Here is a 13,205-nt window from a genome sequence, read left to right on the forward strand (position 1 = left end):
TTTTTCACTTGCCATCTTTGAACATATAGTACCAAACCTGTTTGTTACCTATACCATAGCTGATTGTGGTCCCTATTTTCCAGTTTCTCTCTTGCAGCCCAGAAGGCTCATCAGGGGTGCAAGTAGTCATATTTTTAAGTGATGCCATGATAAATTAGACAGCTGAATTGGTTTTGGCGTGAGTTGACCTAAGCATGGACAGCACTTTCCTTCACACTCTTTCCATACTGGTTACATAGTCAGATTTAGCTTGGTGGTTTTGTGTTACCTGCGGCGTGGAAAGTAACTTCTGTTACTTTGTGGGAACTCCATAATGTTTTCATTTCAACTCAGAGACCTGTACTTAGTATTGGATTGGGCATTAAGACCTGCTATCTGGGGAGATGCAAATGCCTTTCTGAGTCACTATTTCCACCATCAGACCAAAGACTTTCTGAAGAACAACATTTTTCTGAAATGCTCACAACTTAGTCCTTCTGTTAAGTACAATTGACGCAACCTCTCTGACTTTCACACCTCTTCAGTAGTAAAAGCAATTCAGTACATGAATCAAATGGGAGGACTCATTTCTGCAAGGTCATTCCTTCTAGAAAGGTAACTGTCCAGACTGTCATTGCACTGTTGCATGCAAGAGCCTGATCCTGAAAATGGTCACAGCAGTATGGCAAGACCATTGCCTTTGCTGTGGCAGCCCTGCAGTCAACAACTGCTTGTGATTGTGTCACTGTTGAAGAATATTCCTAAAATAAAGCAACTGAATATAATACTCTCCAGCTATTGAAAAAGGTAGAATGTGTCAAATGCAATGGGCAGAAGAGTATTGCTAGAAGGAATTGCTGGAAAGGGGCAGACTAATCCGCCAGCCTCTCTAGTACTCGGATTAGTTTTCACTTCAGATCAGCAAGCAGTGGCTCAGTGAAAATAATCTCTGCTTTGGAAGAGCAAACTGTACCTTGACCCTCTTCTGTGCAAGGTGAACCACACTCCCAACTTCAAATGCTGCTTTGGACATCTACAGTCAATGGAATACCAGGCAGCAAAAGGGACAGTGGGAACAGGGTCTGTCCTCACCCACCCGACAGCTACCTGGCTGCAGTAGTGAGGGAGGACGGAGGTACTCTGACTTGCAGTGGGCAAGACACCAAGACATGTAGCTGAGCCATAACGCAGCAAAGTGACACTGCCCCTTCAGCACTCCCATGTGCTTCAGAGACCTCTTTCTTCTTAAAAAGAAATGAAGGCAAAAGCGATGCCTTATGAGGAAGGCTAACATAGCAAAGAGAAGACACTTAAATAGAAGCCCCTCTACAGAGATGTGAGTCCTTCTGAGGGTGTTTTGGCCTTACCTTAAGATAAAGAGACAAAGTGACCTCTGGAGATACATTTTCTTCTCTGTCTTCACAGTGTGTCTAGGTGACTGCTCTTGACTATTTGCCTGACTAAAATGAATAAGGTGAGGTGAGATGAACCCCACCTTTGCTGTTGAATCAGGATGGGGTTTTCAGTGTTTCTTCACCACCTTTATTCTCAGATTGTCATGTAAAAGCATTCCAGGGCACATTTTAGTATTATTTATTTCTTATTGATTCATACGCTGTGGGAGAACATGATTGAGGTTTATTGCTCCCAGTAGCAGCAGCAGTAGACATTAAAATGATAATATATCCATTTTTTGAGGCAAAGAAAAGCTGTGGACAGCCAGCTATTTAAAATATTTCAGAAGACAATAATTCTCCTAGGAAACCTTGAAATAGTCATAATTACACGTCATAGATTAGGATTTAAGAAAACTAATCTGCAGTTCCCAACCCCTGAGACTGGAAAACTGTTTTCCCTTCCAGATTTGCACTAGTTATTAGAGGCAGAGAAGAAAATATGAAGCAAAGTAAACATAATGAAATCTCAGGTTGCAGAGAAGAGTAAACCGGAACAGATTCTTTAGAGAAGATGTCAGCTTTTTCTCACAGGAAAAATAGTTTGTATTACAGCATACAACCTGAACACTAGGGAAACTGGTGTAACATTTCCATCTCTGGCAGAGACATCTGACTGACCCTGGAGGTCATTGCATACAGTTGGTTACTGACACAACCCTTGGCATTTTATTAAAAACCAGAGTTTTTCAGTCTAGCTGATTACTGGAGAATTTAATAATTTATTCTCAAAAATAAAGTAGTTGATTAACTTCAAGGTTGCTCTCAACTGTTTTTAGCTTGTTGATTTTCAAGCCACTTCCATTATTATTATTCTTAAGAGATAAAATTCACAAATTTTTACCTTTTAAATTCTTATCACTGGAATAGGGTAAAGATTTTTGCTTTCTGCTTATTTACTTGATTATTTCCTCCATCATCTTAATTGGTTAAAGCTATAAGGCGAGGGAGACTTATGTGTGTACAAGGACCACAGAAGTCAATAGGAGTCTAGGAGTCTTTCTGTGGGCAAAAAGTTAAACAAGCATGTGTGTTTGCAAAGATCAATGCTTTACCAGCGTACATTTGTCAAAATTCCTTGTAGCAGAGTGAAGGTACTGCACAAATGCAAGATTACCAGCAGCAGACCTTCCCAACATGCCTCACAATTTAAGAAAACAGAGCACTGTACTTTAGGTATCAAGCTTTTTTTTTTTCCTTAAAGCTGAAATCAAACAGAACCTGTTGCTGTTTGGCTTTGCTCATTAAAAAGTAAAGTATCTAGTGCCATCAGTATTTACTGTTGGTCACTGAATAACACACCGCCATGAAAATGGAGCACCTGGCCACCTTCACTCACAGTCGATGAGACATAGTCCCCTGAGTCATGCTCTAAGGATTGGTTAGTGTTTGCTTAGATAGCCATTCCCAAAATGGCAAGATCTTTCTGCTGACCTTTTAACTGACTTGAAATATTTTTTCTTCCACATGGCTCCCAGCTTAAATTGTTTGTTTGATCAGTTCTCTCATGCTTTAACCTTCAGGATTATTTTACTTCAGTATATACATCTCATAAGACTTTTGGCTGCCATTAGCAGATTTATGTTAGAGAGTAGATTTAGAGGGTTTTACCTCTTTTCCTGCTCTGTTTTTCCCCACTCCTTCCCCCTAGACAGTAGTTTAACACTAGAGAGGGTGGTATATACTCCTTGTCCACAGTCCTTTTCTTCCTCAGGCCATAGGACCTCCAGTCACACATCAGCTCCTTCTAACCCTCTGCAGTACTGAATACTAGGGGCAAGAGCAAGTACACTGAAAAACAGTCCACCCCCTTTGTAATATTTAGCATTTCTTCCTTCACCTTCTCCTTACCTGTTTAAATTGCAAACTGTTCTCAAGTTTTGTCTGCTGTAAATAGCCTAATGCATTCATCATATTAGTAGGTAAAAAATAAAACCATTGCATTTGTAATAAAAAGGAGTACTGAATAACTTCCTGCAGATTTGATAAGGTAGAAATAGATGCTTTCCAACACCCTGCAGCCTTTACTGAAGTTATGGAATATGTGTTTTGGTTTTGTGGCTTTCATGTCTAGGGGAAGTATTAGTATGGAACAGGCACAGCATTTCCATTGGCACCTCATGTCAGAGCTAGCGAGTCCTCAGAAGCAGGATCTCTCTTAATCTTGGAAGAAAATTATTTAGTTACAATGGTAACTGTGTTGTGTGTGTTGTCCCATTTAGTCCCAGATATCTTGCATACTCTTGATGACAGGTGTGGGTTCAAGTTCATTTCATCAGCAAGAGATCAGCAATCACTGTCCACTGGACTGATACCCATTAGCCTCATTGTGTTCCTCTCAACTCCTTGTTGTCCCAGTCTTGTCAATGGTGATATCCTAGACTGGTTATCTGCTTGTTTTTCTAACAGCAGGTCTTCACTCTTCTTCATTTCTCTTGGATTTTCTGCTAAAACTGAGTCAGGACACTTGTCCTGTCTTCCTGGGAATGTTCTGTAAACCTTGAAGGAATTTGCTAGCTAAAGATCACCCGAACTGCTGCGTGGTTAATATTCACTTACAAAGAGGTAAATGAATGGCTAAAATCCTGTTACTATTGAGATCAGTGGAAAAAGCCCACAGTCACCTGATGGACAGGAGATAGAGAGTCAATTCACTGTTGCTAACCATGTGAATATCCCAGCTCCTGGAAGAGCCCCTGGTCATGGTGTGGGACATGGTACAGCGACAATGGCAGCATAGACTCAGGTGCCTCCTCACAAAGTCAGTGCTGCCAAACCCCAGCAGACCCTGCCTTCCCATGGCCACCTCCACAGCTCTCAGAGAATTGAGCAGTGGAGATGCAGCAGCAAAATAGGCCTGGAGCATCTCTGGGTCTGACTGCTCTTCCACCACCTCTTTCTATCTAAGGTGAGATGCTCTGCAGGGTAAGGGACATACCTCCCATGTGAGTGGCCAGGCAACAGGGCTGGGGTCCCAGAGAGTGCCATTTTGTTGTGCAGTTTCTGTCCCTGTTCAGTGTCCTGCAGGATACTGTGCAGCCCAAGGGCAGGGTCCTGGAGATAGTCTCACAGATATAGCTCCTTCTTGAGCAAACCATTAGTGTTTACCACCTCACGGCCTCTTCGTCTTTCTTAATTACTAACTTTTCATTTTTGGAGGAATGTGTTCACTTCTTTCGCTGTCCCAGAGACTTTGACATAGTAAAGATTCCCTTGAAAACAGTGAAAACGGACTCTGTCCACTTAACTCTCATGGTTTCTGAGTTTATGTAATACTTCATCACCACACTTACAGGACTGAAATTAGCCAGCAGTTATTGTTTGCATTATTACAGGCAGCCCACAGCTAAGGAGTCAGTATGTGGTAGCCAAAGTATGCACTTTGCCACCAATCACAGGTGGTGACAATACAGTGTACACTTCACTGCCTGCTGTCATCACTCTCAACAAGACATTTCAGTGGTGTTGAGCTTTGAAATCAGATTTCAAGGCGACAAGAGCCCTCAGGATTGTGGAATTTAAAGTCGGTCTTTATCTTCAAAGCTGCCTGCGCAGCTAATGTGCCATATTTTTGTTTATGCTAGTGCTACATCTGTAATCCTTAAGATTTGCCTAACTGGTCACAAGGTAGCCACAGGGGAAGGGAAAAGGAAAGAGAACAGAGAGATTTAATCAGGGCTATATTCCCAATATGTTGTCTATTAAAAACAAGCTTGCCTTTGCTACGTGAGGACTGCAACACGGCAGAGATCTGTCTAGTGCTCTCGTGGCACTGACATGTTGAAAGCCACATCACAGGCACGTCAGTTCCCCCTCTCCACAGGGGAGTGGGTTCTTCCTTCAAATATCCTCTCCTGCTTTTTTTTCTGTGTTGTTTTTGAAGGCTTTCACCTCTTCTGTGGCTATTTCCAAGGGTGGGAGGAAAGATAAAGTTACAAGGCAGCGTGGGCATGGTTACAGTTCAGTCCCTGGTGAATGAGCAATGGAAATGGAAAGCCAAGTCAAAGAAAGGAAAAGGAGAAGCTGGAGCCAGGTGAAGACACAGTTTTGGAATTAATCTTTACTTGCACTCGTGAGAATTCACACCCATGACTGAATCACACATCAAGTGTGAAATAAATGTGTAGGGAGAACCACATAAAAGGAGCAACTGCCTCAAAGGGATATCCTGGTTCTTTATAGGTGCACTTGTGAGGTACATTTACATTTGCTTTTACTGTATGGCGCATCATGTCCTCCATGGGAAGAACTGGCCCAGTGAAGCCTGGTGGCGCTTAGGGGCAGCAATGTCAGTTTTCTCACTGGCTTGTGCTCCCTCCAGCAGTGACATCTAGTCTGGACACCTCTGTCAGATATCCATCTCAGAGAAAACTGTATGCTCAGATACTGAACAGAGAGGTTGGGGTGGTGGGGGGGTGGGGGGAATATTTGAAACTTTGTTTTGTCCAGGTTTTATAAAAAAAAAAAGAAGGTAATAAATCAATTAGCTTTTTTGATGATGTCTTTGACAACCCGATCTGGAATTATTTGGGGTATAATAAGGCATTTTATTAAAACTGTTCTACCCTTTCTGCAGTCCTTGGTAGGACAGAGCAGCAGAGCTGGGCCCAGGGTGCTCGGGTGGGCTCCTGACAGACTGTTCTGCCCTCTGCAGTTACAAAGCCCCGGTCAACAAGCATGTCATCAAGAGATTTCACTGCCAGTGATCTTCACTTACTTACACACCACTGAAGCCAGAGGGATTTCTCTATGAGCAGTAGTAGTAAAAATTAAACTTTTAAAACAAATGAATGTCTACATTTCATTGGGAAGTTAGCCAGGGGACATACAACTGGAGTGAAGAGCCTGGGCTGTTAGTGACGCAGCAAGACAGAAGGAGGGAGTCAGCACTGCCAAAAATTTTACTGGGGAAAATGTGTAAAAATCTCCTTTATCTGAAAGTGGCAATAAGCCTCAGCACTTTGGCAATGATATTGAATGCAGAGCAGCACAGTGTTGTCCTTCACTTATCTTTGCTTCTAATTCAGTCATTTCATTTACTGTGTATTTGTGTACTGTGCATTTTATGAGGATCCAGAGGATTTAACTGTTACTGGTTTGGCTGCTGCACTTAGTGTCAGGCAGCAGCATCTCACACATGGGAATAATTTTAGATATGCTTTTTTTATACAAGTGGATATGGCTTTTTATTTGCTTTGTTATAATCTGGTTTAACTCTGAGATACCAAGATAACTGATGCTAAGGGATGAAGTCAATTCCTCTGCTGCCTGCAAACAGAGTGTGTGCTCTGTGGTGACCAGTGGGGCAATGAGTCTGCCTTCAGGCAGCAAACAGTGGCATAGGGTCTGTCTTCAGTCTTTCTCCTTAAGATGCCTTGATGTACCACAAGCTCACTGAATGATTCTCCCTAAACAGAGGAGGCGAGAAAGCCCCATGCCGGCAGTGTCTCCAGGGACTTGGTCATTCAGAGCACTTTTAAATGTCTTTTAACACAGAACTGACTCATTCCAGTTTCCAGACTCAGCATTAGTCCATGCCTTCAGAGCATGATCAACATTCTCTTGTGTAATGCCAAATTGTGCCTGTGTTTTGTTTGCCCCTTTGCTTTGGTGAGTGAAGTAACCTCACACCCTGGCACCCGCTCTCCTATGATGGCCAGCTCTGCACCAGTCACAGCCAGCACTTCCTTGTAAATGACCCTGGAGTGGAGGGCAAATATGAAAACCTTGGTGCCAATTTTAAAAGGTTAAGGAGATATTTTCGCACAGTCTCAGGTTAGGCTAGTGATTTAAATAGCAGCCAAGCTAGGCCAACACAGATTGAAATGAAACTTTTAGACTTCACTACTCTGATCAGAAAAAAGAGGCCATTTTTCTCTTTTCACATGTAATGCTAACTGGGTCAAGTGTGCAGCTGCCTCTAGCCACTGATAGCATCAGCAGTGATCTTCAGCCGGTGGTCCCCCCTTCATTGCCTTCCTGTGTCCTCTGGTGTCTGCATTTCTGCAGAGATTCTCTCTGCAAAGTCTCCTGAACAAATCTGGGACAAGTAGACTAAGAAGTCCCTACTGGAGAGCTGATAGACCTAAAAAAGGGGGATCTCAATTTTTTAAGGAATTCCAAGATCAACTAAAATTCTGTGAATGGATTTGACCCCACTGAATTCAGTGGGATTTTGCTATCGATTTTGGTGGGATAATTTTATGCCCTTAATGTTCATCATCTGCTCATACTCACAATGTCCTTGGAAAAATGTTGCCCTGAGATAGGAAGCAGCATGTGAAACTTCAGGAGAAATTGATTTATTTGGGAAGAAGCAGAAAAGGAGTTAGAAGTGCAATAATTAATGGAAATGCCACATGACCTTTAATGATAATTTTGCTTAGTTTCAAAAAGGCGGGCCTCACCTGTGAGAAGCACACAGGGACTGTCTGATTAAACAGGAAATGGTTAGTAGGAATCTCTCAACAAAACGCACCAGTACAGATGCTCCTGGAGCTGCTACATCTGCTTCTTTGAAAATCACTTCTTCCACATCCTCTGCTATGGTGCCAATGTGCACTCTTGGGAGATGGATAAAAGTACACTCCAGATTTTCACATGCCAAAGTGGGAATAATGATTCCCTAATTAATCCCTCCTTAACAAAACAACAAAAGTACTTGAAGAGAAAAAAAAATCCAACAGTAAACACTATTAGACTTTTCTGCAACACTAGAGAAAAATAGGAACTGTTCTAAAATTAGATGCGTATGTGCAGTGGGAACAACATCCTGCAGCATTGCCCAAGGTACTCATGAGATGAGCCTTTCTTTAATTGGAATTTGTCTCACGTATGTCATTTATTAAAGAAAAAAAATGAACTGAACACAAAAATTTGCTTTTCAACAATGTGTTTATGCCGCTTTTTAAAAATTGCTCAAGACTGACATTATCAGGAAGAAAACACGACCTTTATATTTCTTTTAGGGTCAATGATGACGATCAGCAAAATAAGTGTTGGTTGTGCAAATTAAGGGCCTGGAGGCACTCTTAGCTTAGTCAAGTTTCTCTTCAGACTTCAAAGTGTTCTGGATAACAGAATACATGCAACAAAACTCTGTGGGTCAGTGCTGCCTTTTTTAGTATTCACTTTCTGTCCTCATTTTACTGGCTGATTTCCAGAGCGTGGGACAACATTTTGGAGCCAAAACACAGACTGCAGAAAACAAGCTATGAAACCATTGCTTGTTTTGGTGCAGTAATAATAAATTTTGTCTGGGGAAAAGAAAAGGAGCGTCTGCTTGTAGCAGCATCTCACTCTGTCCTTCACAAAAGAAATGAAACAGTCATCCATCATATTCTAACATATATAATTATAATATGTTGATGCTTTTTCTTTGTTGACAACTTTAATAAGTAGTTGCCGTACAGTCTTAAACAGAAAATATACTATGTTTCTGGGGTCAGGTTTAACCTCTTCTCTCCAGGTTTTCTTCAACAGTGTGTTTTGGGAGAGGGGGACCACTTGGGATATTCCTGTCCACCATGCTGTTGTCGATATCCCTATCTGATGACAAAGAAACCACCCACCATTTCAGGCCTCTCCACGTACAAAAATTACTGGCCTATCCGTCAGTCCAGTGGAGAGGGCTGACAAGACATACTACACTCAAATGTAAAACACATGGCTGAAAAACACTTAGTTTCCTGGCAATAATTAAGAATGCTACTTGGCAGGTTGGCAGCCACATAAAACAACTGTTAGTCAGCTTTAAATTTATTACTTTCCCAGCTTATTGAAATGAAACCCATATTATAAACGTATGTATGAAACGAGGCCTCAGATGATGAAACGACATGCACATAAAGTCAAGGCAGAAGTAAATTGTCTCAGGAGAGCTTTAAAAACTAGCTGTGTCCTAAAGCAAGCAGAGCAAAGTACACCTTCTGGGCTGAGCCACCTGAAAGCTCACCTGCCTCAGCTCCCACCTGACTGCTGTTGAGCACTCAAAATACCAAAACCACCAAAATGCTTGCCAAGTTAGATACAAAACAAAATAGAGAAAAGATAATTGCCCTTACTTTTGCTTTCACCTTTACAAATATCCAGGGAGAGTTTCCTTAGGTGGCATAAATGCATGTAGTGATCTTATTAGGCCCTCTGCAATTACTGTAAATGAAATAAACCAGTTGGTGGCCACCTTTCTGCTCTCTGTGCCATTTCACTTGGCCAGTGTGGCAGCCCAGACTGGCATAACTGTACTCACAATCACTATGACCATGACCCCTTTCTTTTGCCGATCAGCAAAAGAACTTCTTGCTCTATCCTCCAGCAGCCTCCAGTTTTTATGCTGGTTCAAGAAGCTCAAGCTCTTCCCATCCCTCTTCATGAGACAAGCCCTCTATTCCCCAGCTTGTCTTAGAAAAGCCTGATCCAGCTGGACCTCATCTTTGTGAGCTGTGGGTGATGAACACAGGCAACCAGAGGAAGAGAAAGGGGCTTCTCCTGTACCCCAGGACTGCAAGGCCACCCCTGGCCTCAAACATGGGAAGAGAAACCACACTCCTCTGGATGTCCAGGCAGTGGATTCAGCTTCAGTATAACATCAGTATATGCATTTTTTTCCTGCTGGAAAACAAGGGGGATTTACAATTATCTAGCGCCTGCTTTTAGGGGTCCTGAAATGATTTCAGAATTTAGATCCAAATCCCATAAACACTTTGCCATATGACTGACTTGACTTGCGTGAAACAACACTTGCCGGCACTTTGAGGTTTCTCGTAAAGGAAAGCTGTACATATGCTAAAGTGTTTGCAGAATGCACTCCTTGGAGCTAAATTCTCATTTTGAATAGTTTCACTTCTCTTTCTGCAGCCTCTGGCCTCTCAGAGACTTCAGGTTTCCTCCGGGGTGAAAGAGCTTTGTGTTTGTCCTGCAGTAAGCCAGCGCTGTGCTGTTTGCTGCTCTGAGCCTTTCCCTCTGCCTTACCAAGAGGAGCAGAACAAATCTGCCTGCACTAGACTGGCTTTCCTGGTAACTGTTTCCGAGGGATTCACTCAGCTGATATTACCTAAAGTCTTAAGGAAGGGAGGAAATAGTGTGTCCATGTGAAGAGGATATACTCAACAGTCAGCAGTTAAATGGAAAGGAGTAGATGCAGGAGCAGAAATGAAGAGATAGCTATGTGGGAACTGAAGGTAAGAAGGCTGAGCATTAGAATAGCAAAGGAAAAATTACAGGGTGTGGGAAAATGAAGAGATGAAACGGGAGAATAGCAAAAGAGAAATGGGAGGAAGTAATTTTATGGGAAAGGAAGAAAAGAGAATGTAAGGTAAGAAAAGAGTGAGTGAAAAGGAACAAAAAAAAAACACCAACAAACCAGAGGCTCAAAGCTGGGGGGCAAAAGAAACAGCAAAATGAAAGAATCATTTGAGAGGAAAAAACAGAAAGGGGGTAAAAATTGCTGCAGCTGTAAATAGATGTATTGTTGGGTTTGGTTTTATTTTTAAAGGAAGCTTAATTCCAGTATGTCACAGTAAATAATTAAAAACCCCAACCCGAACAAGCATTTTCTAGGATGCGTCTATATACACTTCTGTATAGATAGATACACTTACACCCAAATGGACATCTTGAGCAGCCTATAAAACCACACCACAATCCCCTCAGAAAAACCACAACTGTAAACTGTGCACATGCACACATGGTTGTGGTAAATAGAGAGTAGTTGTGATAGACGTGTCTCGGCTGCTTAAAAGATACTGCCCAGATGGCTTTCATCCCTTCTGGTAGGCCTACTACAGCGGCGGGGAGAAGCACAAGAAAGAGGCCAAGAAAGTCCAGAGAGGAAAAGTTTGCCCAGAAGCCTTTGTATTGGCATAGCAAGGAGACAGAGAAAATAGCCCTGGAATATGTATTAGTTAATCTAGCTACCTGGAAAGAAAAGTAAGATGAGGCAGAAGGAGGAATAGAGAAACTTCTGGATGTATAGCAAAACCATTCTTCTATGCTATAGGCAAAGAAACGCGGGAAGAGGCTGCTTATAAATCTTTCAGGAAGACATTGCTTTAAAAAAAATCCCACCAGCACCCCCAAATCCACAGTGAAAGCAAACAGAAGAGGAGAGAAATAAGGGAAATCAAAGCACTACAAAACCAGACCAGCTTCTCCCCTGCTTTTTCTCAGATAGATGAAGCACCAGACAGTGCTGATATGAGGACTGCATTTCTGTGCAATTCCCTGCTTTGATTTGTGAAGATTACTCGCAATTTTGGCATTTTGCTCTGAAATTTTCCAGTATCCCCCCTCCATTCCTGAAATAAAAAGTTATGTCTTTCTGATGAAAGGTGTTGAGGCAAAGTTGAAAAAGAATCTGAATTCTTTCAAATAAAAATCCTTGGAAAACAATACCCAGCATGGATATTTTCTTTAAATTGTTTATTTTGAAGTATAGAAACAGAAAATTATCACCAAAATATATATATTTTTTTTTTATTTTCTAATGTCTAATCACTAAGTCTTGTACTTACGTGTGTGCTCCTGAGTCAATGTTTTAGTTATTTTTAGTATTATTATTATTTTTATCCAACCTGTAAACTGACTTTGCAGGGGGTTTGTTAACTTTTAGATCGCTTTTTTGCTAAAATCTCTTTCTTCTGTGGGAAAGGAGTTCTAAACCCTCCACACCTCCCAAAATTTCTGACACACCCCCCCCCCCATCTGATACATACTCTGAGCCTGTTTCCTGTTTTCTAGTGATTTTCCAGCTGCCAACTGAAGTCCCAGTCAATAATGGCATTCCTTTAAAATATGTCAAGGGTAGAAGTTTTATGATGTACTGTACTCAGATGCTGCTAAAAATTTGTAATAGGGCGAGTCATTTGTAATAAACTTTTTTTGCTTGTGAATTATCTGCAGACAGACTGATATTTTTTGTCACTTTTCTGATCTATTATTGCAGGTTTTTTCCAATTTCCAGTGGTCATTTTTGATCTGCACTCCCCACCCCCTCATCTTTTCATTATAAAATTCTCATAATAAACATTTGAAATGGGACCTTTCAGCTGGACATTTGGTTTGGTTTTTTGTGACCTGATCGGATGAGGGAAGTTGTCTAGTTTTGTATTTCTGGTGGGCATACCCTCAATATAAGTTAGGCATTAGCTTTCTATATTCCATAAAGTTTGCTTTCATCTAAGAAAGGACAAAAAGCACCACGTTGGCTTAATCAAAACCTGTGCTCAGGTTAAAAAAGGAGTTTGTGCTTTGTTACAATACAGACAGACTTTTTCCTAAATTGTCACAAATTGCCCAATAAAAAATAATCTCGTTTTCTTATCTTTAATAGGTTATGTGAGCAAAGCATTCCTTTTTCCTTTAGAAGAGTGAGTGGACTGAGGGTCTGCTAAAAACAATACCTGCTGATATTTGCTGTGATTAAATTGCAGGTTGTGGAGACAGAAATCAGCAGAGAAGCAGTGGAATGATCCTGTTTGCTTCGAGAGTTTCAACACCACCTATAAAGATGGCCTGTAAACCACTACAGCTTTGTTGGATGCTCATCACACTGTTTGTTGAGCTGTTGAAGGTGAGAGGAGAGGGTGTGGAAAAGGTTGGTTTACACTCTGCTGAGAGCAGGAGACAGTGCCTGACATTAATGCCCGTCATAGCATCTGCACCAACACAGAGGGCATGGGAGGGCTGTGTGGCTATTGTCAGCTGGCGGTGCAAAGGCCAGTCAGATACCATGAACCGGGTCCAGTGTTCCTGGACATTGAGGAAATGTTTAAT

This window comes from Pezoporus wallicus, unplaced genomic scaffold (genome assembly GCF_028554395.1).
Source record: "Pezoporus wallicus isolate ANWC-B61680 ecotype Strahan unplaced genomic scaffold, APGP_CSIRO_Pwel_v1 contig_4788, whole genome shotgun sequence".
Classification (NCBI taxonomy): domain Eukaryota; kingdom Metazoa; phylum Chordata; class Aves; order Psittaciformes; family Psittacidae; genus Pezoporus; species Pezoporus wallicus.